At 47.0% G+C, this 25,120-nt stretch overlaps 1 protein-coding gene across 4 annotated transcripts in view; it reads right to left on the reverse strand.

Annotated features, from left to right (window-relative positions):
- FILIP1 (filamin A interacting protein 1) overlaps positions 1 to 25,120 on the reverse strand; it is a 173,701-nt gene that overhangs the window by 124,098 nt on the left and 24,483 nt on the right. The window contains exon 2 of one of the 4 annotated variants that reach the window (XM_084889246.1): positions 10,620 to 10,669. The exons of the other annotated variants lie outside the window; for them this stretch is intronic. The gene's annotated coding sequence lies outside the window, so the exon portion shown is untranslated. The remainder of the gene's footprint in view (positions 1 to 10,619; positions 10,670 to 25,120) is intronic. 4 annotated transcript variants of the gene reach the window in all.

Here is a 25,120-nt window from a genome sequence, read left to right on the forward strand (position 1 = left end):
CAGGCCAGTGCCAGTTGGCTCCAGCGCGCCCCTGAGAAAGGGCCAAGTAACTGCCTCAGCTCCTGCTCGCCCTTCTCCACGCAGACAGAATCGTGTTGCAGACATTTCCCTGCCTAGGAAGGCAGAGGTAGGAAAGACAGATACAGCAAATAAACCTAGCATCGCCTGCTGCTTCCTTCACATCTCCCTCCCTCCGTCTGACAAGGATAAAGCCAAGCCTCAGTCCCCAGTACCGTGGTGTTTCTAAGCAGAGAGAAAGAGAAAGAAGTCAGAAGGAAAGAATTCCCCTTCTTAAAGTATGTGACAATAAGTGAGGGAGGAAATGTGTGAGTTTGTATGGACAAACAAAGCAAATGGCCTCTGTAAGGAAAACAAGCTGGAGTTTGAACTGAAGTCAATGTTTTGTTCTTGTTTTCTTGTCTTTTATTAGAAATAAAGCTTAGTTCATAAGGGTATTGGCTTTCTCATCTTCCTCACACTCCTCGTTACAGCAGTCCTCCTGGCCAGAGATGCCTCATGGGAGAGCCTGGGTCTGGGATATTTTAGTAACAGTTACTGATATGTTGATACAGTCAGGGATCTCTCTGTGCTCACTGTGAAGTAACTGCCTCGAATACAGTCCAAAAAGATGATGTCAAAGATATATACAAACAAACACTGACCTTGAACATTTCTAATGCCTCTCTAATGGAACAAGCAGAGCAATGCTCATTGTCATGAGCTTCGTGATCTGCTAAGAACATATTTGAGATGGGGAAGAATTGTTAAGAACCACGTATTAAACCAATGTCACCCCAATAAATTCAACTGAAAAGTTAAAGAAGAAGAAAGAAAAAAATTTTTTTTTTAATTAAGGGGGGACTGGATAAAAGGAGATGAAGAGATTAGCCAAAGAACATATATACACAGCCCATGGACACAAGTAACAGTGTGGTGAAGGCCAGAAAAGGGGGTTGGGGGAGGGGGAACTGGGTGGAGGTGGGCAAAGATGGGAGAGAAATGGGGGACATCTGTACTAGTGCCAACAATAAAAATATATTAAAATAATAATAAAATAAAATAAAAAAGAACCAAGAATTAGATACCAGTAATGTTGGCTAATTAATTTAATAAATTAATTTATTGAAAATAAAGCTTTTAGAGACAAGTCCTTGTGTCTTAGCTATGTTGCACTGTAACAATTCCTGCTTACCTGTTATATACTATTATTGTGGCCCAGTGACAGTCCAAAGACAACCAGTTTTAACTTCATGAACTCTAGAATATGTTACTTCTAGCCCTACCTGGTTTGGCTCAGTGGTTAGAGTGTCAGCCCACAGACTGAGGAGTTGTGAGTTCAACTCCAGGTCAAGGGCATGTACTTAGGTTGCCTACCCTCTCCCCATGGGAGCAAGTGTGGAGGCAGCCAACTGATGTGTCTATCAGATCATTTTGTTGTTGTTTTTTTCTTTCTCTCTCTCTGCCCGCCTTCTCTCTCTGCCCCTCCTCTCACCCTTCCACTCTCTTGAAATAAATGGAAAAAAATATCCTCAGGTGAAAATTAAAAAAACAACAAAAAAAGAAAATGCTACTTCCAGCTATGCTTAGTTGTATGCCTGCTTCATCTTAGGCTATGTATAAATAGTGAAGCTATAAACAATATACTATTATGACTTTTGTCATTCACTGAACTATGGATAAATCCAACATCTGGACTTCATCCTTTGAAGCAAGACTATTCAGAGCGTATGATGAGGGTATTCAGTTCCAGGGACTTTGCTTTTCTGTTCTCACTCTCCTTTATTCCACAGAGCTTTGATTAGAAAGCTTTAGATAAATTTAACCCAAGTAAGGAATAAAAATGGAAACAGAAATTATACTTATTTTTGTCTGCATATTACAGCTTTGATGTACTTACCATTTCGTTCATCCCCCGGGAATGATAAACTGCTTGAGGGCAAAAACTGTCTAATTCACTTTTACAACCCCTGCAGCAATTAGCACAGGGCTTACACAAAATGTATGAGCAACACATCTTTGTGCAATTGGTTAAACTATAGGGGGGGGGAAGGCAGAATGTGAGAAAATATGATGAACACCAGCATGTTTTTCTTGATCTCCTGGGAAAAATGGCCTGTTCTGGCTCAAATAAATAAAGAATGGAGAACAATAGAGTCTGATTTCTCCTTTTAGAAATCATAAAGGCCCTCTAGAAGTTGCTTCTCCTTGTGGACTCTTTATTAAGAAGATACAGAATTACACGATTTTCCAAATATCACTGAGAAATCAGGAAAGCCAAAAGGTGACTAAAAGAAACTAGATAAATTTTGAATGACTCCAATAGGAAAGCTCTGCCAAAGATGGGGGTTATAAACAGGCTGCTAACTTGATAGGCCAATATTACATTCTCCCCAAATAACCTCTTATGAAATGTCTCCAGACCTCTGAATTCTCACCCTCAGCATGTTAACATAGAGGTCCTACATCATAGCAATTCCCACAGGTTGTTGGAAGGAGGAAATCTAAGCTACTAAATGTGCTGAGAAATGTTTAAAGGGATAGTAAGCAACTATAGTCATGACTGGAGTATGCAAACCATGTTTTCTGTTTCTCAATAGCCTCAATGTGCAAGCATAGTAAACGTCTTTCACATATGCAGGAAGGAAAACACAGAATAACGAAGAATAAGTTATTCTTTTTCTAAAACTTATTTTTTTTCATACAGTTGATATTGGAAAGCTACTCAACACTGTAGAATATACCCGCCCCTGGGGATTAGTCAAGCAGCCCAGATTTGAAAAGGATTTATATAAGTAAGTGGATGGTCAATTTATAAGATACTAAAAAGAATTTAGAAAGTATTTATGCACAACACTAGCCTTTGAATATAATGTCCTAGTGTGAGAGCAACTTCCATTCTCTTCCGAAAGGATTGTTGGGAACCTGCTATAGTCTGAATGTTTGTGTTCCTCCCAAATTCTCATGTTAAAATCCTAAGGCAACTCCCTTGTAGGTAATTGTGTTTTTTCTCATGGCTTTTAATAGTCATCTTAAAATTAAATTTGATTTACACATACCGTTACTGTAGGTGTGTATTTGTAGATAATCAAAATTTATAAATTCGAATCCAATAATATTTTAGATAAAAATATTAAGGAAAATAATATAATTTGTACTCTCCTCCGAGTTTGTTTGATTGGAATTTTACCTGCAATTGTGTTATTAGTATCACCTCAGAGGTGGTGACTGATGAAAGAGAACCAGACTAGCCGAAACCGGTTTGGCTCAGTGGTAGAGCGTCCATCTGCAGACTGAAAGGTCCCGGGTTCGATTCCGGTCAAGGGCATGTACCTTGGTTGCGGGCACATCCCCAGTAGGGGGTGTGCAAGAGGCAGCTGGTCGATGTTTCTCTCTCATCAACGTTTCTAGCTCTCTATCTCTCTCCCTTCCTGTCTGTAAAATATCAATAAAATATATTAAAAAAAAAAAAAAGAAAGAAAAAAGAGAACCAGACTAGCTCAGAGGGTATTCCACTGACTTTCAATCCAGCATAAGATTGAAGCTGAGACAGATTGGGATGGGACCACCAGAGGGCACCTGCAGCAGTCCCTGGGGTCTGACTTCTACCCCACACCTGAATCCTCTCTCCTCCCACCTCTGCAACTACCCGGGGTCAGCCTTCTGACCCATATTCTGCAGAGCTCCCAGAAAAAAATATATTTAATGTCAATCCTCTGCTCAAGATTCTTAAGTCACTTGCTATTACCCAAAAGGAAGCTCCATAGTCCTACATGGCCTAGACCCTGTCAAGCTCTCTACATGCTCTTCCCTCCCTCCCCCTCAAAGAGCCAAGCCCAACTAAGCTCTGTTCTCTGAACACATCACCTTCTGTCCAGGCTTCTGGACCTCTCTCCTTTTCCTCCCCACCAGGTGTCCCACTCTTCCTTCAAGTGTCAATTTAAGCATTATTTTTTTCTCCCCTGGTTCCCTTAAGAAAACTTAGCTGCTACTTTTTTTACTTTCCCTGAATGTTGTTCACATATAACTATGGCAACTACCATGTTTATTTGTCTATCTGTGAGCTTCTTGAAAGCAGGAACCAAGATTTTAAATCTTTTTAATTTCTGCATCTAATACAGTACCTGGAATATTTTATACAACTGGATATATTTGCTAAATATTGAACAAATGGACCTGCTGAGTTCTCATAACCTATATAGCTGCAGATTCCATTCTGCAAAGTCATAAAACTGTTTCTGTTACCCCTTCAATTAATTAACAGCATTTTTGCACATCTTTCTTTTCAATACATTTTGCTCTCTTCATTTCTTCTCTCGGGACAGTCCATCTTTTTATGCTTAATACCTACTAACAAAACCAAACTTTCTGATCCTATAAACGTAAGATCATTATTTTACTGAGTCTTAAAAATATAAAACTTTCCTAGTATCCATAGCATATTTGTTATGCAATTTAGAGGGCGATCATGCCACAGAATACTTTGAGAACTAATTTCAAAATACACAATCAGCCCTAGCCAGTTTGGCTCAGAGCATCAATCAGCCTGTGAATCAAAGGGTCCCAGGTTTGATTCCAGTCAAGGGCACATACCTATGTTGCAGCCTTGATCGGGGCTCCTGTGGGAGCCAACCAATCAGTGTTTCTCTCTTTCTGTGTCTTCCGTCCCTTCCACTCTCTCTAAAAATCAATGGAAAAATATCCTCGGGTGAGGATTAACAACAACAACAAATACACAGACTGGATAGATTTCAAAGATACAACTTTGCAAGAAATTTTTCTAAAATTTTCATTTTCCGAAGCTGTGGACATAGATTTTTAGGGGAATGAGGCCCCCACCTTTTTCCATTCATCATTTCAAACTTGCTCTTCACAGCTAATGGCATGCCCTCTGCTAACCACTATGGCAAAACAGCGTTCACAGCAGCCATCATTATGAAATATAACAAACTCATATACTTGATGAGCCAAAGCCCAAAATCTCTACAGTGACATAACCATGTTTGTTATTAAATGAATGCTATGGATGTAACCACTCCCAATCTTGGTAAAATTCTCTCTCTTGTATGTTTAGCCCAAAACTTAGATGAACTAACTGACATTACACAGTCATTCACAGAGAAAATAGTGGCTGTGTAGAGAATGGTGTGCCCTCTGTGAACGGGACTCTGCACCTCGGTGGTTTCAGGTCGACGGTGGCTTCTTTAGTGGTAACCATTTAGTTTACCTGGGTTTGCATCCCTTGACTTTCACTTGGACAAACCTGAAAGCTCCAGCCAGCCAGAACTGCCAACTTTTGCATAGTTTTCTTCCCACAACCATCAATCTCTCCCTGGCAATAAAAGGAGACTAAACCTTGGTTTGCCCCAGTGTCACCTGGATAGATGATGAATCTTTCACTGAATTCCAGCCAAGGATGACGTACCCTCGCTGAGTAAATCTGGTGTACAACGTCCTACCAGTTCTATGATTTGGGGCGTTGGATTCTCCACACACAATGTGGCACATTTTCTGGACTGGCGAATGGAACCAGTCGCTTCTAAAAGCTGGTGCCAAGCATCTGCCCAATGATTTAAAACACCTTTTCTTTAGCTTTCTTTAATATTCAGTATTCATTTCCTTGGTTAACATGGGTGTCTTATCCAATGAATTTCACCAAACCTCAGCGAAGAGACAACTTTCCTCCAAAAAAGTAGCATATTATTCTGAGGACATGTTTAGCCAAAACCAAAAAATAAGTGATTGTGAAACAAAGTTGCTATATCTGGCCTACAGAATTGTGTAGTATTAAGAGTCCATACATGTTTTTTTGTTTGTTTGTTTGTTTTTTAGCTAACGTGAGGTTTCAATATAGGTAGGAAGATAGAACAGAACATGGCTATAGACATAAAAGAAAATAGATTTGGGGGGTAAGAGATCAACCAAAGAACTTATAAGCATAACCCATGGACACAGACAGTAGGGGGTGAAGGCATGTGCTGGCGGGTGGGAGTGGCTGGAAAGAGGTCATTGGGGGAAAAGGAGACATATGTAATACTTTAAACAATAAAAAATTTAAAAAATAGATTTTTAGCTTTTTTAAAGAATTACTTTTTTTTCTGCAAAAAACACTGGTTATTAACTTAATCCCTTAAAATTCATTTGCAATTTGTCATCTTCCTTTGTTTTTAATTGAGAGAGAGCATTTCAGTGAAAACTTCAGTTCTCCATGCATGTTGGCTTGAGCCAAGAACTGGTCTTTCAAATCTCAGGAGAACTCTAGATAAGGTCAATGTCACTAAGGGAAACTGTGCAGGGAGTGCAGAGGTTCCACTCGCCATTGCAAGGGGAAAGAGCAGTGCTTTCCACCACTGGGTTTGTAGACATAAGATTTGCTTTACCAAGCTGAGACTATTTAAAATATTTTTATAGCAGAATAAAAGATGGAGGTTAGTTGTCTAGGGCCGTGGTCGGCAAACTGTGGCTCACGAGCCACATGCAGCTCTTTGACCCCTTAAGTATGGCTCTTCCACAAAATACCATGGCTTGGATGAGTCTATTTTGAAGAAGTGGCATTAGAAGAAGCTTAAGTTTTAAAAATTTGGCTCTTGCCGAAACCTGTTTGGCTCAGTGGTAGAACATTGGTCTGCAGACTGAAAGGTCCCAGGTTCGATTCCGGTCAGGGGCATGTACATTGGTTGTGGGCACATCCCTGGTAGGGGGTGTGCAAGGGGCAGCTGGTCGATGTTTCTCTCTCATCGACGTTTCTAACTCTCTATTTCTCTCCCTTCCTTTCTGTAAAAAATCAATAAAATATATTTTTTAAAAATTGGCTCTCAAAAGAAATTTCAATCATTGTACTGTTGATATTTGGTTCTGTTGACAAATGAGTTTGCCGATCACTGGTCTAGGGAATATAGAATAGTGAATTTTGAAAGTTAATGATAAGAACTAAAAAGAGCTTAAGTTATTTTTGCTTTGCAGGTGTATGGGTTTCTGATCAAGGAAGCTTTGGAAAGATCTTTCTATTTTTTGTTAGTCCTAAAGGATATTTTTTCTATTGATTTTTAAAGACAGTGGAAGGAGAGAGAGAGAGAAAGAGAGGGGAAGGGAGAGAGAGAAACATCAATGTGAAAGAGATACATTGATTGGTTGCTTCCCATACATGCCCTGACCAGGGCCAGGCTGCCAGGGATCAAGCCTGCGACCAAGGTACATGTCCTTGACCAGAATCAAACCCAGGACCCTTTAGTTTGTGGCTAAAGCGCTATCCACTGAGCCAAACTAGCTAGGGCTGAGCCATTTTATATGCAATGCAAATCCATAATAAGTGACATTGGTGCTGATAGTAATGAAGGTAGAAACAATGACAAAGAATAACTTATTAATTTTTTTCTTACCATAAATTTCACATCTTAAAACAGCATTTATTTCTTAGGTCATCGTTTCTATGGGCCAGAAATCTGGGTACCATGTTGTTTATCTGGGTCCTTTGTTTATTCTCACAAGGATAAGATCAAGGTCTCCACAGAGCTGCAGTCCTTCCTGGAGGCTCAGCAGAAGAATCTGCTTCCAGACTCATGCAGGTTGTTGGCAGAAGTCAGCTCCTTGACGTTGTGCGGTTGGGATCCCTGTCTCTTTGCTGGGTGTCAGCTGGAAGGCTCTGACCTCCCAGAAGCCTGCCTTTGATTCTTTTTTTTTTTTTCTTTTTTTTTTTAAATATATATTTTATTGATTTTTTACAGAGAGGAAGGGAGAGAGATAGAGAGCTAGAAACGTCGATGAGAGAGAAACATCGACCAGCTGCCTCTTGCACACCCCCTACCGGGGATGTGCCCGCAACCAATGTACATGCCCCTGACCGGAATCGAACCTGAGACCTTTCAGTCCGCAGACCGACGCTCTACCACTGAGCCAAACCGGTTTCGGCTGCCTTTGATTCTTACACGTGACTTCCTATATCTCGAAACCAGGAGCAGTGCATTGACTCCTTCTCACACTGAGAATCTCACTAACTTCTTCTGCTGTTTTTCTCTTGCCTCCCACAGGATAAAATTCTCTGCTTTTAAAAATGCATGAGACTAGGTTAGGTCCACCTGAATAATCTAGGATAGTCTCCCCATCTTAAGGTCTGTCACCTAATTACACCTGAAAAGTTTCTTTGGTCATGTCATATTACATATTCATGGGAGACAGGATTGAGGTGTAGACATCTTTAGGGGGCCCTTCTGCCTACCACAGATAGTGATAACAAGGAACAACTGTATGAAATACTCCAGACTGAAATTATGGATTCAAGTCAAGAAACCTAATTGGATTCTATGAGCCCCAATGTTTTTTCTTCTTATGACAAACATTTCTACCATTAGCCTGATTTCCTAATGACCAGATCTAGAACACGTTGACAATCTTTTGCTTGTCAATGTTTCCCATTAGCAGAAACCATTTTTAGCCATGATGGAGTTGTCTCCTAATTTACCTACCCAAGTTCCATTTGGGTTGGTTCATCTTTGTCCTAACATCTGTCAGACACCGAGAAAGCCAAGGAACAAGAGGAGCTTGTTTTGGGGGTTAGGGAGAGAGAAAACTGAGCTATGTATTACCTCATAACACCCTAAATTATGCAACTTCTCCACAGGACATGATCAGATCTGCAGTGAATAGAAAGAGCACCTGGGATGTGGGAGCAGCAGAAAGAAAGCTGCCGGGCCTCTTTGGGAATGGAAAGAACAGAGTGGTCAAGAACTAATCCTGTGGTACCACCAACAGACCTTCAAGAGATTGTGGGGGAGAGGGGGCCCATGCCAAATTCATATGACAGTCAGCTCTTTTAATGCTTGTACAGTGCCACTTATTCATCTGAGGAGGCAAAGGAAATGCTTTCAAGCCGGATGCCAGACACAGAAAGAAGCCCAGGTTTTACGCCCCTCCCTGCCAAGGACAGGGTGCCACTCAACCTCATCTTTGTCCATGAGGTGAACCAGCTGCCCAAGCCCGCGAATGACATCACATCGTGAGGGATGAAGAAAACAAGTTTTGTTAGCATGAAATGCATTCAAAGCCCATTTCCACTGCAATGACCAAGCACCCGTGTTAATGGAAAGGAAAATGACTATAGGAAAAAAAAACAACTATGTAGTTAATATTGAATTTTGTGGGACAACCAAATTAGAAAATGTACGCAAAGATGCTTTGTAAATGCTATTACAACTCTCCATTGCAACTCCTTTATCTCACCAGTGGGAAACTGACAACAGAATAGCTTGATTTTCTCAAGACCATGTCATTCTGTTGCTCAAGAACTTTCAAGGGGATGTCCATTGCCCACTAGAAAAAATTGAAATCTCTTAGACTTTCATTCAAGGCTTTTTATCTGTTGATACAGATTACATTTCAAATGAAAATACTAATTAATTATTCAACAGCTACCAAGGTCAAGATAGTTAGGTACTATGGGCATAAGCAGAGTCACAAAATATATTCTATTTCTTAAAATCTGTTCCTACTTCCCACAGGAACATTAACCACAATTAAACTTATCTCCTTACAATACTCCAAACTTAGCCTTGATTTCTCCACTTTGGCATACTGATTGGCATTTTTATTCATTCCATCTCCTTCACCTAAATGCTTTCCACCATCACCACCTTTTTCTTTCAAATTCTTACCCATCCCCCCAGTCCCAGCTCAAATGCTACCTCTTTTAGGAAGTCTCCCACACTCTACTAGGCCAGTGCTTCTCAACTAGGGCATTTTTTCTCTGCGGGGACATATGGCAATGTCTGAAGACATTTTTTATTACCACAACAGTTAGGAGATGCTATTGGCTTCCATGAGTAAAGACCACATGTCCTGCCAAACATCCCACAATGCAGTTGTGCACAGCCCCCCATAACAAAGACTTCTTCAGTCCAAAATGTCAGTAATGCTGAAGGTGAGCCAGTGTACCAGAAGAAAGTGGAATTAACCCTAAACACCAAATATGTAAATAATCTTTTGGCATTTTGCTATCTTTTCTCTATCTGCATGGGTTTTTGTTTTTTTGCTTGCTTGTTTGTTTTTGCTCAGTGATTTGAAATTTCATAAGAGAGAACAATTTTATGCTCTTCAGCATCTCCTTCAATGTTAGATTCCATGCCTATAGCAAGCATTGAGAGCTCTGTTGATCACAGTGATAAAATATGTTTCTATTCTTCAGCACCAATGAGCATTGCAGGTTACAGTATTACCGCCACATTTCACCCCTCACACTACATCCACAAGGGTCCCTCATTTTCATGCTGCATCTTCAAACCTCCTGCTTTCAGAAAGATAGGAAGTCCCAATTAGAAAAAAATGCCAGAATCCTAAAATGGTGAGATGCATCTGGCTCAAGTGAAAAAATCAGTGTGTCAGGTTCAGCACAACACAATATGTACCTAAATCTCGGTTCCATTTGGTCATCCAGTCTCCTGGATGCACACTCTATTACAGTCCTCCTCTCTCTACATACAAACTAGGTTTACAGTTATGAGTAGATAAAACACAATTTATTCTTGTAATAGTATTCATTAATTAATGTATTATTTTCCATACAAATGACTGTAAACCTACTTTTGCCACACCCTGTATAGCTTCTTAAGAGCTTAGGAAGAATCAGGTACCTCTGACAATCGCTCTGCTTTCACTGATGACTGACATGGGATAAAATATCCTTTAAAAAAAAGAGTAAGTCAGTGTTAAAAACTCTAAATGGCTTCAGAAAGATTATCCTTCACCCTACAGCTGTATGAAATTCAAAATGAGTTCAATAAAGTTATAACTTCCCATTAGTGTCTACTTCTACACGGATGCTTTAAAAAATATCTCATTTTCTCAACCAAAATCTTCTCTCTCTTTTCTATTTTGTCAGGGCATCCAGCATTTGCTCAATCAACAAAAATGTCTGACATCCCTATCCTAACAATGTTAAAAAATATTCTTTTAGAACAGATATTTCTATGAATGCACAATTAACCAAATAGAAATATATTCAGAAAACTCCAGGAATAAGAGAACTACATTAGTAAATTCACTTGAAACAGTGTTTTTCAATGGGGGAGGGAGAGAAAATGAGTTTGCTTTCCAGTTAGGGTTTCCAGATTTAGCAAATACAATTACAGGATGCTCAGTTAGATATGAATTTCAGGTAAAGAACAAAAACATTTCTTTATAAGCACTTCATATAAAATTATTGATTTAGAAGAAGTGTTTTAAGAGGATCCAAGATGGCTGCTCGGGTAGACACCTAGCCGCAGCAGCTCACAACAATTTCAATGGAATACAACTAAAATGTAGAGTGGACATTGCCCAGAGCTACAGGTAGTCGACTGACTGAAAACTCTACAATAGGAAGGAGGGAGAAAACCAGAAGGAAAATCAGAGGAGCTGAAAAAAAGCCTAAGGTACGGAGACATGCTGCGCGCTCGCACGCACGCGCGCGCGGAGAGGTCGCAGCCGGAGAGGAGGAGAGGGCTGGGTGCTGCCTGGCGTTCCCTAGCAGGAAGGAAATAGAACCCCCAGCCTGGGCTGAACCCCCGAACCGGCAGCGCTGAGCCCCAAGTTATGGGCCAGACCCTGGGGACCCAGGCTCCGGCAGGGGGAGACAATCCTGGAGGACAGCGAAATGCGGGGCCCCCGGAGTCGCGCGCACATGGCGCGCAGAGGACTGAATGTTGACTCTGATGCTGGATTACCCTAGCGGGAAGAAACAAAGCCTCCGGCGGCAGCTCTGAGCCTCAGTCCAGACCGCCCTGAACTCCAGGTCTGGGCCAGTCCCTGGGGACCCAGGCTCAGGCAAGGGGAGACGGAGCTGTGAGGTGGAGTCCTGGGAGCGCGGCGAAAGGCCAAGCCCCCGGAGTCGCGCACACTGTGCGCAGAGGACAGTCTGTTGACTCTGATCCTGGACTCCCCTAGTGGGAGGGAGAAAGAAAGCTCCAGACTGGAGGAACGCAACGAGGAGCAGGAGCCCCTGCCGGACACCGGCCAGCCGGGCGCCAGCAAGGAGCCGGGCGACGGGGACCCCAGGGGGGGGGTGCCCCTGAGCCTTCGACTGCTGAGCGCGCGCAACGGAGCCAAGGACGGGGGCTGCTTCCTGGGTGGCGACGACCCCCGCAACAGGCTGGAGCAGCGCGGGAGCCCGCGGAGAACAAAGGGGTGCCACAGGCCAACCTGCTGAGCTCCCAGGACAAGGAGGAAGAAACCAAAGAAGTTCTCAATGTGAAGAAATCAAGTGAGAGCAAATGATAGTAAAATTACTTAAGAAAGAATACAAAGATCTTGAAAAATCAAAGACTAAGTCAGAACTCAATGCACCAGCCAACATTGCAACATAAATGCGTTTGTTTGTTTTTTTTAAAAAGAAAAAAAAAAGAGAAAAAAGGGACAGAATGTTGGAACAGCGGCGACCAGGCCTAGAGTGGCCAGGCACAAGGCAGTGGCAGCTGGGCCCGGAGCAGCAGTGGCCAGGCCCCAGAGCAGCAGCAGCCAGAACAAGAGCATCAACGGCCAGCACTGGAGCAGCCAGACCTGGGGCAGTGGCAGCCAGGCCTGAGGCAGAGGCGGCCAAGCCCAGGGTGGCCAGTCCAGGAACACCCAGACCCGGAGTGGCTGGGCCCGGAGAAGCCGGGCCCAGAGCAGCCGGGTTGGGAGCAGCCAGGCCCAGAACAGCAGTAGCCAAGCACGGAGCATCCAGGCTGGGAGCGGCCAGGCTCGGAGCAGCCGGGTCGGGTGTGGCCAGGCCCGGAGCAGCGGCTGCCAGGCTGGGAGCGGCCAGGCCCGGAGCAGCTGGGTCTGGTGTGGCCAGGCCCGGAGCAGCGGCTGCCAGGCTAGGAGCGGCCAGGCCCGGAGCAGCAGCTGCCAGGCTGGGAGCAGCCAGGCCCGGAGCAGCCGGGTCTGGTGTGGCCAGGCCCGGAGCAGCGGCTGCCAGGCTGGGAGCGGCCAGGCCCAGAGCAACAGCTGCCAGGCTGGGAGCAGCCAGGCCCGGAGCAGCCGGGTCTGGTGCGGCCAGGCCAGGAGCAGCGGCTGCCAGGCTGGGAGCGGCCAGGCCCGGAGCAGCTGGGTCTGGTGCGGCCAGGCCAGGAGCAGCGGCTGCCAGGCTGGGAGCGGCCAGGCCCGGAGCAGCCGGGTCTGGTGCGGCCAGGCCAGGAGCAGCGGCTTCCAGGCTGGGAGCGGCCAGGCCAGGAGCAGCAGCTGCCAGGCTGGGAGCGGCCAGGCCCGGAGCAGCCGGGTCTGGTGCGGCCAGGCCCGGAGCAGTGGCTGCCAGGCTGGGAGTGGCCAGGCCTGGAGAAGCGGCTGCCAGGCTGGGAGCGGCCAGGCCCGGAGCAGCCGGATCTGGTGCGGCCAGGCCCGGAGCAGCCGGGTCTGGTGCGGCCAGGCCAGGAGCAGCGGCTGCCAGGCTGGGAGCGGCCAGGCCCGGAGCAGCCGGGTCTGGTGCGGCCAGGCCAGGAGCAGCGGCTGCCAGGCTGGGAGCGGCCAGGCCCGGAGCAGCGGCGGCCAGGCCCGGAGCAGCTGGGTCTGGTGCGGCCAGGCCCGGAGCAGTGGCTGCCAGGCTGGGAGCGGCCAGGCCTGGAGAAGCGGCTGCCAGGCTGGGAGCGGCCAGGCCCGGAGCAGCCGGGTCTGGTGCAGCCAGGCCAGGAGCAGCGGCTGCCAGGCTGGGAGCGGCCAGGCCCGGAGCAGCCGGGTCTGGTGCGGCCAGGCCAGGAGCAGTGGCTGCCAGGCTGGGAGTGGCCAGGCCTGGAGAAACGGCTGCCAGGCTGGGAGCGGCCAGGCCCGGAGCAGCCGGGTCTGGTGTGGCCAGGCCCGGAGCAGCGGCTGCCAGGCTGGGAGCGGCCAGGCCTGGAGCAGCCGGGTCTGGTGCGGCCAGGCCAGGAGCAGCGGCTGCCAGGCTGGGAGCGGCCAGGCCCGGAGCAACCGGGTCTGGTGCGGCCAGTCCAGGAGCAGCGGCTGCCAGGCTGGGAGCGGCCAGGCCCGGAGCAGCCGGGTCTGGTGCGGCCAGTCCAGGAGCAGCGGCTGCCAGGCTGGGAGCGGCCAGGCCCGGAGCAGCCGGGTCTGGTGCGGCCAGGCCAGGAGCAGCGGCTGCCAGGCTGGGAGCGGCCAGGCCCGGAGCAGCCGGGTCTGGTGCGGCCAGGCCAGGAGCAGCGGCTGCCAGGCTGGGAGCGGCCAGGCCCGGAGCAGCCGGGTCTGGTGCGGCCAGGCCAGGAGCAGCGGCTGCCAGGCTGGGAGCGGCCAGGCCAGGAGCAGCCGGGTCTGGTGCGGCCAGGCCAGGAGCAGCGGCTTCCAGGCTGGGAGCGGCCAGGCCAGGAGCAGCAGCTGCCAGGCTGGGAGCGGCCAGGCCCGGAGCAGCCGGGTCTGGTGCGGCCAGGCCCGGAGCAGTGGCTGCCAGGCTGGGAGTGGCCAGGCCTGGAGAAGCGGCTGCCAGGCTGGGAACGGCCAGGCCCGGAGCAGCCGGGTCTGGTGCGGCCAGGCCCGGAGCAGCGGCTGCCAGGCTGGGAGCGGCCAGGCCCGGAGCAGCCGGGTCTGGTGCGGTCAGGCCAGGAGCAGCGGCTGCCAGGCTGGGAGCGGCCAGGCCCGGAGCAGCCGGGTCTGGTGCGGCCAGGCCAGGAGCAGCGGCTGCCAGGCTGGGAGCGGCCAGGCCCGGAGCAGCGGCTGCCAGGCTGGGAGCGGCCAGGCCCGGAGCAGCGGCGGCCAGGCCCGGAGCAGCCGGGTCTTGTGCGGCCAGGCCCGGAGCAGTGGCTGCCAGGCTGGGAGCGGCCAGGCCTGGAGAAGCGGCTGCCAGGCTGGGAGCGGCCAGGCCCGGAGCAGCCGGGTCTGGTGCAGCCAGGCCAGGAGCAGCGGCTGCCAGGCTGGGAGCGGCCAGGCCCGGAGCAGCCGGGTCTGGTGCGGCCAGGCCCGGAGCAGTGGCTGCCAGGCTGGGAGTGGCCAGGCCTGGAGAAGCGGCTGCCAGGCTGGGAGCGGCCAGGCCCGGAGCAGCCGGGTCTGGTGCGGCCAGGCCCGGAGCAGCGGCTGCCAGGCTGGGTGCGGCCAGGCCCGGAGCAGCCGGGTCTGGTGCGGCCAGGCCAGGAGCAGCGGCTGCCAGGCTGGGAGCGGCCAGGCCCGGAGCAACCGGGTCTGGTGCGGCCAGTCCAGGAGCAGCGGCTGCCAGGCTGGGAGCGGCCAGGCCCGGAGCAGCCGGGTCTGGTGCGGCCAGGCCAGGAGCAGCGGCTGCCAGGCTGGGAGCGGCCAGGCCCGGAGCAGCCGGGTCTGGTGCGGCCAGGCCAGGAGCAGCGGCTGCCAGGCTGGGAGCGGCCAGGCCCGGAGCAGCCGGTTCTGGTGCGGCCAGGCCAGGAGCAGCGGCTGCCAGGCTGGGAGCGGCCAGGCCCGGAGCAGCCGGGTCTGGTGCGGCCAGGCCAGGAGCAGCGGCTGCCAGGCTGGGAGCGGCCAGGCCAGGAGCAGCCGGGTCTGGTGCGGCCAGGCCAGGAGCAGCGGCTTCCAGGCTGGGAGCGGCCAGGCCAGGAGCAGCAACTGCCAGGCTGGGAGCGGCCAGGCCCGGAGCAGCCGGGTCTGGTGCGGCCAGGCCCGGAGCAGTGGCTGCCAGCCTGGGATTGGCCAGGCCTGGAGAAGCGGCTGCCAGGCTGGGAGCGGCCAGGCCCGGAGCAGCCGGGTCTGGTGCGGCCAGGCCCGGAGCAGCGGCTGCCAGGCTGGGAGCGGCCAGGCCCGGAGCAGCCGGGTCTGGTGCGGCCAGGCCAGGAGCAGCGGCTGCCAGGCTGGGAGCGGCCAGGCCCGGAGCAGCCGGGTCTGGTGCGGCCAGGCCAGGAGCAGCGGCTGCCAGGCTGGGAGCGGCCAGGCCCGGAGCAGCGGCGGCCAGGCCCGGAGCAGCTGGGTCTGGTGCGGCCAGGCCCGGAGCAGTGGCTGCCAGGCTGGGAGCGGCCAGGCCTGGAGAAGCGGCTGCCAGGCTGGGAGCGGCCAGGCCCGGAGCAGCCGGGTCTGGTGCAGCCAGGCCAGGAGCAGCGGCTGCCAGGCTGGGAGCGGCCAGGCCCGGAGCAGCCGGGTCTGGTGCGGCCAGGCCCGGAGCAGTGGCTGCCAGGCTGGGAGTGGCCAGGCCTGGAGAAGCGGCTGCCAGGCTGGGAGCGGCCAGGCCCGGAGCAGCCGGGTCTGGTGCGGCCAGGCCCGGAGCAGCGGCTGCCAGGCTGGGAGCGGCCAGGCCCGGAGCAGCCGGGTCTGGTGCGGCCAGGCCCGGAGCAGCGGCTGCCAGGCTGGGAGCGGCCAGGCCCGGAGCAGCCGGGTCTGGTGCGGCCAGTCCAGGAGCAGCGGCTGCCAGGCTGGGAGCGGCCAGGCCCGGAGCAGCCGGGTCTGGTGCGGCCAGGCCAGGAGCAGCGGCTGCCAGGCTGGGAGCGGCCAGGCCCGGAGCAGCCGGGTCTGGTGCGGCCAGGCCAGGAGCAGCGGCTGCCAGGCTGGGAGCGGCCAGGCCTGGAGCAGCCGGGTCTGGTGCGGCCAGTCCAGGAGCAGCGGCTGCCAGGCTGGGAGCGGCCAGGCCCGGAGCAGCGGCTGCCAGGCTGGGAGCGGCCAGGCCCGGAGCAGCAGCTGCCAGGCTGGGAGCGGCCAGGCCCGGAGCAGCCGGGTCTGGTGCGGCCAGGCCCGGAGCAGCGGCTGACAGACTGGGAGCGGCCAGGCCCGGAGTGGCCGGGACCGGAGCAACCGGGCCCAGAGCAGCCGGGTCGCGTGCGGCCAGGCCTGTAGCAGCAACAGCCAAGTCCAGAGCAACTAGGTCGGGAGCGGCAGTGACCAGACCCGGAGCAGCTGGTTGTGGAACGAACCAGAGCAACAGAGGCCAGGCCCGGAGCAGCCAGTTCCGAAACAGCTCGCTCCTCGCCTGTACCTGCCCACGGCTGCCTCTCAGACATGGCTGGAAACTTTTGCGGGAACTTGAGGGTCTGCTGAATCAAGTGATGAAGGCTTAGATCTGGATGTGTTGAGTTAGTATAGCGCTGGGGTGTTGATCTGTGAGTGCCTTGGGTGGGGCCTGGATGAGGCTGGTTGACCTATTTGAAAATGTCTTTTGTGTGAAGTGTATCATTGGGCATGTGGAGGTATTATTGATATGAGAAAATGCTAAGTAACAGATTTACTATCTGAAAAGGGATTTACTATCGGGGAAAGGGAGGGAGGAAGAGACTGAACATAAACTGTGCACCTATGGATGAGGACAATGGGGGATGGGGAGGGGGCAGAGGGTGGGGTGGGAACCTGGTGGAGGGGGGAAGAAATGAGGAACCTATGTAATAATATGAACAATAAAGATTGATTAAAAAAAATAATAAAAAGAAAAAAAAAAGAAAATAAAATCAATAAAAACATGTAAAAAAAAAAATAATAATAATAATAATAATAATAAAATTATTGATTTAATTCCCACAACTTTAAAAGCTTGGTATGGAAACCACAGCTTAGATAGCTTACACAGACTGCCCCATGACACGAAGCTGGGAAGAGGTGACTCCAGGTTTGATTTTAGAGTCCAGTGACCTGAGCATTCTGATATTTACCAAGTCAAAAAATACTTTTTAACATGATCAAAATAATATAATTTTTTAAAGTATAAATATGTCCCATTTAATATTTGGGGCATGGTTATATTTTAAAATGATTCATTCTTTGTCTGATATTCAAATTTAACTGAGCAGTCTGTATTTTATCTGGCAACCTATCCCCAGAGGGACATTTGGCAATGTCTAGAGACATTCTGGGGTGTCAAAACTAGGGATAATGCCAGAAAAGGCCAGGGACACTGCTAAACATCCTACCTTGCACAGGACAGCCCACCTCAGCAAAGAATTCTCCAGGCCAGGATGTCAATAATGTTGAAGTTGAGAAATCCTATCACCTTTGAGCACATCTAATCTGCCCTCTTCTTTTAATCAGAGAGTCAGAGAAGGCCTAGGGGAGTTAAAATAATATGCTCTAAGCCTAACAGCTAATTAGTTTCCAACTTGGTAGACTTGGAGGCAAACTCAGAAAACAGTTGCATTTTTGTGTGGCCCGGAAATGTCACCTACTAAAGCAGATGCACTTACACTATCCAAGAGTGTACTCCTTCAGACTTCTCCAGGAGAGAACATCAATCAACCCCTGGGTGGCCTCAGGCTAGGAGGAAGTAGAGGTATAGAGCTCGGGAGAAAATTTTTGTTCAAATATTTTTTCAAACCTTTTTCCTTAACCGTATTTTATTTATAGGAAAGGAAGGGAAGAGTGAGGAGGCTGGCTTGGAGTGAGTTCCAATCATGTCTCCTCATCCTTATTTCCACTTTTTTCTTTGACCTACAAAGATACGTTGTCTGAGGTCTTCGGGAGAGCTTACCTTTCCTCATTCTAGGACCTTCCTGCTCACAGATGTGGGAAACTGCCTAAGCAGAAACCAACCCGAAGACCTTTTTAAGTATTACAAAAGAAAAGGAAGGCATTGATGAAACCTACTAGAGATTATTATTTGGGGGGTGGCCAAATGTCAGAGGCCTGTGAAATAACATGGAGTGGTGTACTGAAAATGTATTCATACGTCAATTCTCGCCACATAAGGTTTGCTTGGAGGCCCCAGAGCAAGCAACATGGCTCATCTCGGTAAAGAGCTAGCCAAGATAATCTAATGACCTAAGAATCTAATGACACTATGCGCTGTCTGTGATCCTGCCTGGTTTTATTTCAACAGACCAATTTTTATTGCCTCTCTTCTGTGAGTGTCGGCAATGATTCCCTGCTACTGCTTACTGAGATTTTTCTTAAATTATGAGTTGAGGGTTTTTTTAAATACAGTTTTTTAAAAATATTCCTTCAGCATGTTATTAATTATTAATATGAATTCTTGGCAGGACTGGATCAAAGAGAAATAATCGCTTTAACTACATCCTCTAACTAAGGAAATACTCATCCTACTAAAAGAATTTTTACATAAAACATAAAAATGAATTTGTGAAGAGCATATTCTATTGGAGATTTTGGGAAAGAGTTTCTCACTTCTTTCTTTGAGCCCTTTAGTTTCTGGATTGTGGGGAGCCTAGAGAATCTGAGGGCAGGTGCCATACAGTGGCAATGGCAGGGTCACCCGCCAAATCGAAGCACATTGGCTCAGTTAGAACAGTTACCAGCTATAAACAATTGGTTTGTCCATCCTGGCATGTACAAAATTAATATAAATCCTGCTGATAACAAAAATAATTGAAAATAAGAGCAAACATTTATGGATTAAAAAATATATATGCATATATACCTATATATGTGTGTGTGTCTATATGTATGTATGTATGTATATCAATATATACCTATATATATACATATATATATCAATCTATATATATATATGTATATATATATATATGTATATATACACACCCCGTATATAGCTATGCACAGAAGCTACTTCAAAAAAATCTCTTTCCTCCCTCACTCTCAACTCTAAAAAATTATCTCTAAAACTCAAGCCAAGCCTACTACCCAGTGCAGAAGTGGGTCAGTTCCATAAAGACTGCCACCTCCCTTTACTCATTTAACCTTTCTAGGCACCTTTCTAGCAACTCCTCTACCACCTGCAGCAGGACCACATGCCCAAGAGCCATTAAAATAGAAATGGGAGGGTCTTGGAGATTGGACAATGGGGGTTAAAGAAAGTAGCTATGTGAACATTTATTTATTTTTCATTGTCACATGACTTCATCTGTACGTGAGATCTTAACAGTGGCGACAGAATAAAAAATGAGTGCACTGTATGTGAGAAATGTCAAGTCGAAATACTTGGCACTTGGTAGGAAGTAAACAAATGAAACTGACGAGAAAAAGACTGTGAGCAAAGAGCCTTACGGCTGAAGTGTCTGCACTGAGTACCATGACCTGGGACATGTGCATATCTTAGAATTGCTGCTCTTAGTGCACAACTCAAGCTCATTAATATGCCCCCTTTGTGTCCCATCCCTTCTTTTCTAAATTATAAGCTCATGGAAAGAGGAATTTAATGTATTCAACATAACTGCTTCTTGGTACTTAGCATCCAATGTGCAGAATAAACAACTAATCGTTGAGTTATCTTGTTCAATTATAACCGAATTGGTTCCTCTGTGTGTGTGTGTGTGTGTGTGTGTGTGTGTGTGTGTGTGTGTAGGGGGTGGCTGGGGTGTGAGTGGATCATAGGGATGAGCTTAAAGAGAAAGAAACATAACTAGCTAATTATGCTCAAGTATAAAGGTAGTAAAACACCTTTTATATATATATATATATATATATATATATATATATATATATATATATATATATATCCAGCTTTGGATTATTATTAAGAAAGCAAATCAGCTGGAAATACATACACTGAATAAACAATTCTTCTGAAACTTCCAAAAGTTAGTGCTCTGGATATCATAGAACAAGTGTCTTTGTACATTCCATGGGCCACTTTATTATATATGACCTGGAAAATAGCCAAACAGCTTCAACAAAGAGAAATATTATTAAAAACATTATGGAAGCGACATAGTTAAACCCAGAATAAGCTATCTAATGTTTCTTATCTTAGTTTATGCATAGAAATTCCTTCAGATTTCATAATCCTAACTCTGAATTAGTGAACTTTTTCCTTATCATGTTACTTCCCTAACCAGAGTTGTTTATAAGTGGTCATATTTCTGTAAGAAGGTGCTAATTTAGTTGTTCACATTAGGGGTTGGTATTTATTTAAGGGGTTAAAAGCAAGGTAGAGAAAGGAGGAAATAGTTGAAAAAAATTGCTATGCTTCTGTGGCTTTTTAAAAATCCATGTTATGAATTAAAACCATGGAAAACTATCATGATGTCTAAATATTTAAAAGGAAATATTATGCTTCACAGAGGTCATTTTGGCACCGATGTTGGACTGTTTCATGTCTGCCCTTAAGAATCTAAGACATCAGACCCTTGATGTCATCCTTTTAAGATTATAAAGCTCCACCATTTTGATTAACTTGTTTTTATAGGACTCGGGCCTGAAGCTCAAATACTTATGTTTAACTATTTCCTTCTATTAAATTAACAGCAATATTTTTCTTTCATATAACTTTAAAAGAAATTTTTCATGCTGCAGTGATAAATAAAATATATTAAAAATGCAGTAATTTAGGTTTAACTGCTAAAAATATCATGCAGCTGGGAAGGGGGAAAAAGCACCAGCATATGTCCTAACATGGCATTAACAAAAAATGCTAAGTGCTTTCTGCAAAAATCACAGAAAACTCCTGTGCCCTAAGCATCCATGCCCTTGGGGAAACATTTCCTTTTTTAAAGCAAAAGTTAATGCCTGAACATTTTGTGAAAGTTTGCAAAGCCAAATTTTGGACAGGTCTTCTCCTAGCTCATGCTAAGAACAAAATGATGACATTTTTATTCCACTTCACAGCCAGCCACTTCACACTTCTGATGTGCAAAAAAACTTTTACAGTTCATTAACCGAGAACGTATTTGCTTACCTATCAATACCACCATTTCCCTCCCAGACAGTTCCAAATATCAACTGCCTGTCCAGTAGCCTACTCAACTTCTTTAACAGATATCCTAAACTCAACATGTTCAAAACTCAGTGCCTGGTCTTCCCTTACACTGCTCCCCGACCTTCCCTACCTCTGTTAACGGTAACTCCATCCTCCTAGGTGCTAGACTGAAGACTCTGGAGTTACACCTGACGACTCCCTTTCTCCAATGCTCACGTCGAGTTCGTCAAGAAATCCTACAGTTGTACTTACAAAATAGATTGGGATCTGACCATTTCTCCCCACTACCACTGCTGCCACCCTAGACCTAGACCATCATCTTCCACCAGCCTCCAGCCGTCTTCTTGCTTCTGTCCTTCTCCCCACACAATGTCTTCTAAAAACAGAAGCTAGACTGAGCCTTTTAAAACTTTAGTGGGGTCATGTTCCTTCTCTGCTCCAAACTCCCTTGCAGTAAAAGTCAAAACTCTTACAAAGACCTAGAGGATCTTACCAGATACATCACTCTGTTGCCTCTCAGACTTCTCCAACTGCCCTCCTCGCTCACTCTGCTCAGCCACACACTTTGCTATTCCTCAAACATGACCCTCATATCTGCAACTTAGGCCTGTGCCCTAGCTGTTTTCCCTACCTTGAGTGCTCATTGCCCAGATATCCAAATGGCTTACTGCCCGCTTTTCTCAAGTCTTTCTTGAACCTCCCCCTCATTGAGGCATATTTAAAATTATAATCTTCATATCTCTATTTAAAATTATAATCCTCTTTCGCCAAAACCGGTTTGGCTCAGTGGTAGAGCATCGGTCTGCGGACTGAAAGGTCCCAGGTTCGATTCTGGTCAAGGGCATGTACATTGGTTGCGGTCACATCCCCGGTAGGGGGTGTGCAAAGAGGCAGCTGGTCGATGTTTCTCTCTCATCGACGTTTCTAGCTCTCTATCTGTCTCCCTTCCTCTCTGTAAGAAAAATCAATAAAATATATATATTTTTAAAAAATTTATAATCCTCCTTTCTCTACCCACACCCAGCACTCCTGATTCCTCTTACTCTGCTTTGTACTTTGTTTTTCATATTTATCACCCAAAAACTTGTAATATAATTAATTTATCTATTATGCTTATCTATACTAATAGAAGAGTAATATGCTAATTAGACCAGGAGACCTTCCGGAGACCTTCCAAATGTCCTTCCGGACAAAGCCATGGTGGCGAGGCTGAGGCAGAAGTGGTTAGGGGTGATCAAGCCAGAGTGGGGGTGGGCAGTTGGGGGCAAGCTGGCCATCAGGGAGGGCGGGCAGTTTGGGTTGATCAGACCTGCAGGCAGAATGGTTAGGGGCAATCAGGCAGGCAGGCAGATGAGCGGTTAGGAGCCAACAGTCCCAGATTGCAAAAGCGATGTCTGACTGCCGGTTTAGGCCCCTGAGAGGTCCCAGATTGAAGAGGATGCAGGTTGAGCTGAGGGATACCCACCCCATGCATGGATTTCATGCACCAGGCCACAAGTTACTTATAATATCTCCCACCTCTGGCATGTAAGTTCCACAAGGAAAATGATCTTTGTTAAATGTATTCATATATCCCAAGCATCTGAAGTAGTACCTAGCACATGGTAGGCACTTGATAAATACCTGTTGAGTTAATGAATGAAATAAAGAATGTTGTACATTATCAGATAGTAGGGATTCACTGCTCATCTTCATACATGTATCCATTCGTATATCCATTCACCAACAATTTTATCAATTACCAAGTACCTACTATGTATGCTAAGCATGTCAAACTCATAGCCCGTGGGCGGCATGCCTCATTTATTTGACCCATGTTAGCCTTTGAGTTTGACATGCTTGATGTACGCAGTATGTGCCCATACTCCATTATCCATTTAGACAACTGACAACTAAAATGTGGGATCCCACTTGGTGAGATGAAACTATTGGGATGGAAAGCAACTAAATTAAGAGAGTATCCAATTCAACACGGTTCGATGGAACATCCTGCAATGACAGAAATAGTCTACTAGTATATCTCTGCTCTCTGGTATAGTAGCCACTAGTCACACAAAGTATTGGGCACTTGAAATGCAACTTGTATAACAGAAGTCCTGAATTTTTTATGTTAATTAATTTAAATTTCAATGGCTATATGTGGCTAGTGGGTACTAGACTGGAGAGCACAGCCCTACTTCACTACTTTTTGTTTCTCACAAAAGATAATTAATAGCCAGTTACTATTTCTTATTAACTATCTTTTCTGTGGTTTGTGAATGTGTCTTCTTTCACAATTATCATAACTTTGTCAGCTACTATAAAGTTTTTTTTATTACATCAACCAATTTATAAAATATAAAACCTTCAGAATTGACCTTCTAAATCAATAACATATTTTACCTACTTCACTATTTGTGTGATATAATTTCTTTTACTGATAAACTTTATATTGCAGTTTTATTGATGCAAAACTGATGAACATATTTCAAGTGAAAAATTTGATGAGTGTTGACATAAATATCCATCCAAGGAACCATCACCGTACACAATGTAATTTAAAGTTAAAATGACCAGAGCCACTGCTGACCCATAGAATACCTTTATATAAATTGGGGGAAATGCATCTCCTGTCCAGCAGAAGTTTTCCTTTGCCAAGATATACAGTGTAGTGAAATGCAGTGAGCTCAGATGTCCTCTCTGACCTACCTCCTTGCTGGTGCCTTCAAATAGCGAACAACATATGCAACCATAAATGGCAATCCTGAAAACTGGCCTCGGAAACTCATTTTTAAAACATCTCCTAAGGTTCTGAAGAGTAGACTTCAGTTTCTATTTCAGGGTGGGAGACCTGGAATAGATTTTAGCCTCCTCTTCCCACTGCAGAACCTGAAATGTTTAGAAAGATCTTTTTAATGCATATAACTAGAAAGTAATATCAACCCTTTGAGAACTATAAACTTTGAGGAAACACTGGAAGACAGAAAGCAGATGGAATGAGAATGAAGATTTAAAACCACAGCTCAAAAGAAATATAGCAGAGTGCTGCCAAAAAATGTTAGGAATGGATACCAAATAAAAGAGGGAGGCTGGGGCAGCAAGCTGTGTGGTTGTTAGAGTACAATAATAAGAACAGCCAAGAAGGTTGACGTTTGCACATCCCCTCTACCAACGTAGGTCACGTTTTGTGCCAAAGAACAGCAACAGGAGTTGATGCTTCCAGCTGGAAGCAACAGGTATGGGAGCTTAGGTCAAAGAAACAAAGCAGAATGCTGGATGCTGGGGTGGCCGGAGCTATCCAGGAGGAATGAGACGTCCCCTCGGCCACAAGAAGCTAGCCTCTGCGGCACCCTGCTCAGTGGAGGCCCTGTCCCTCTCATGTGATTTGAAAACAGACTGAACAACAAGTGTTGGCAATCATGTGGAGAGAAGGGAGCACTCGTTTGCTGTTGGTGGGAACGCAGACTGGTGCAGCCACTGTTGAAAGCAGCATGGAGTTATCTCAGAAAATTAAAAATGGAACTGCCTTATGACCCAGTGATTCCACTCTTGGAATTTATTTGAAGAAATCCAAAAGAATATATGCTCCCCTACGTTCATTGCAGCATTATTTACAATATCCGATATTTGGAAGCAGCCCAAGTGTCCATCGGTATGAGTTGATAAAAA

Source organism: Pipistrellus hanaki (assembly GCF_964339955.1).
Source record: "Pipistrellus hanaki genome assembly, chromosome: 7".
NCBI lineage: Eukaryota > Metazoa > Chordata > Mammalia > Chiroptera > Vespertilionidae > Pipistrellus > Pipistrellus hanaki.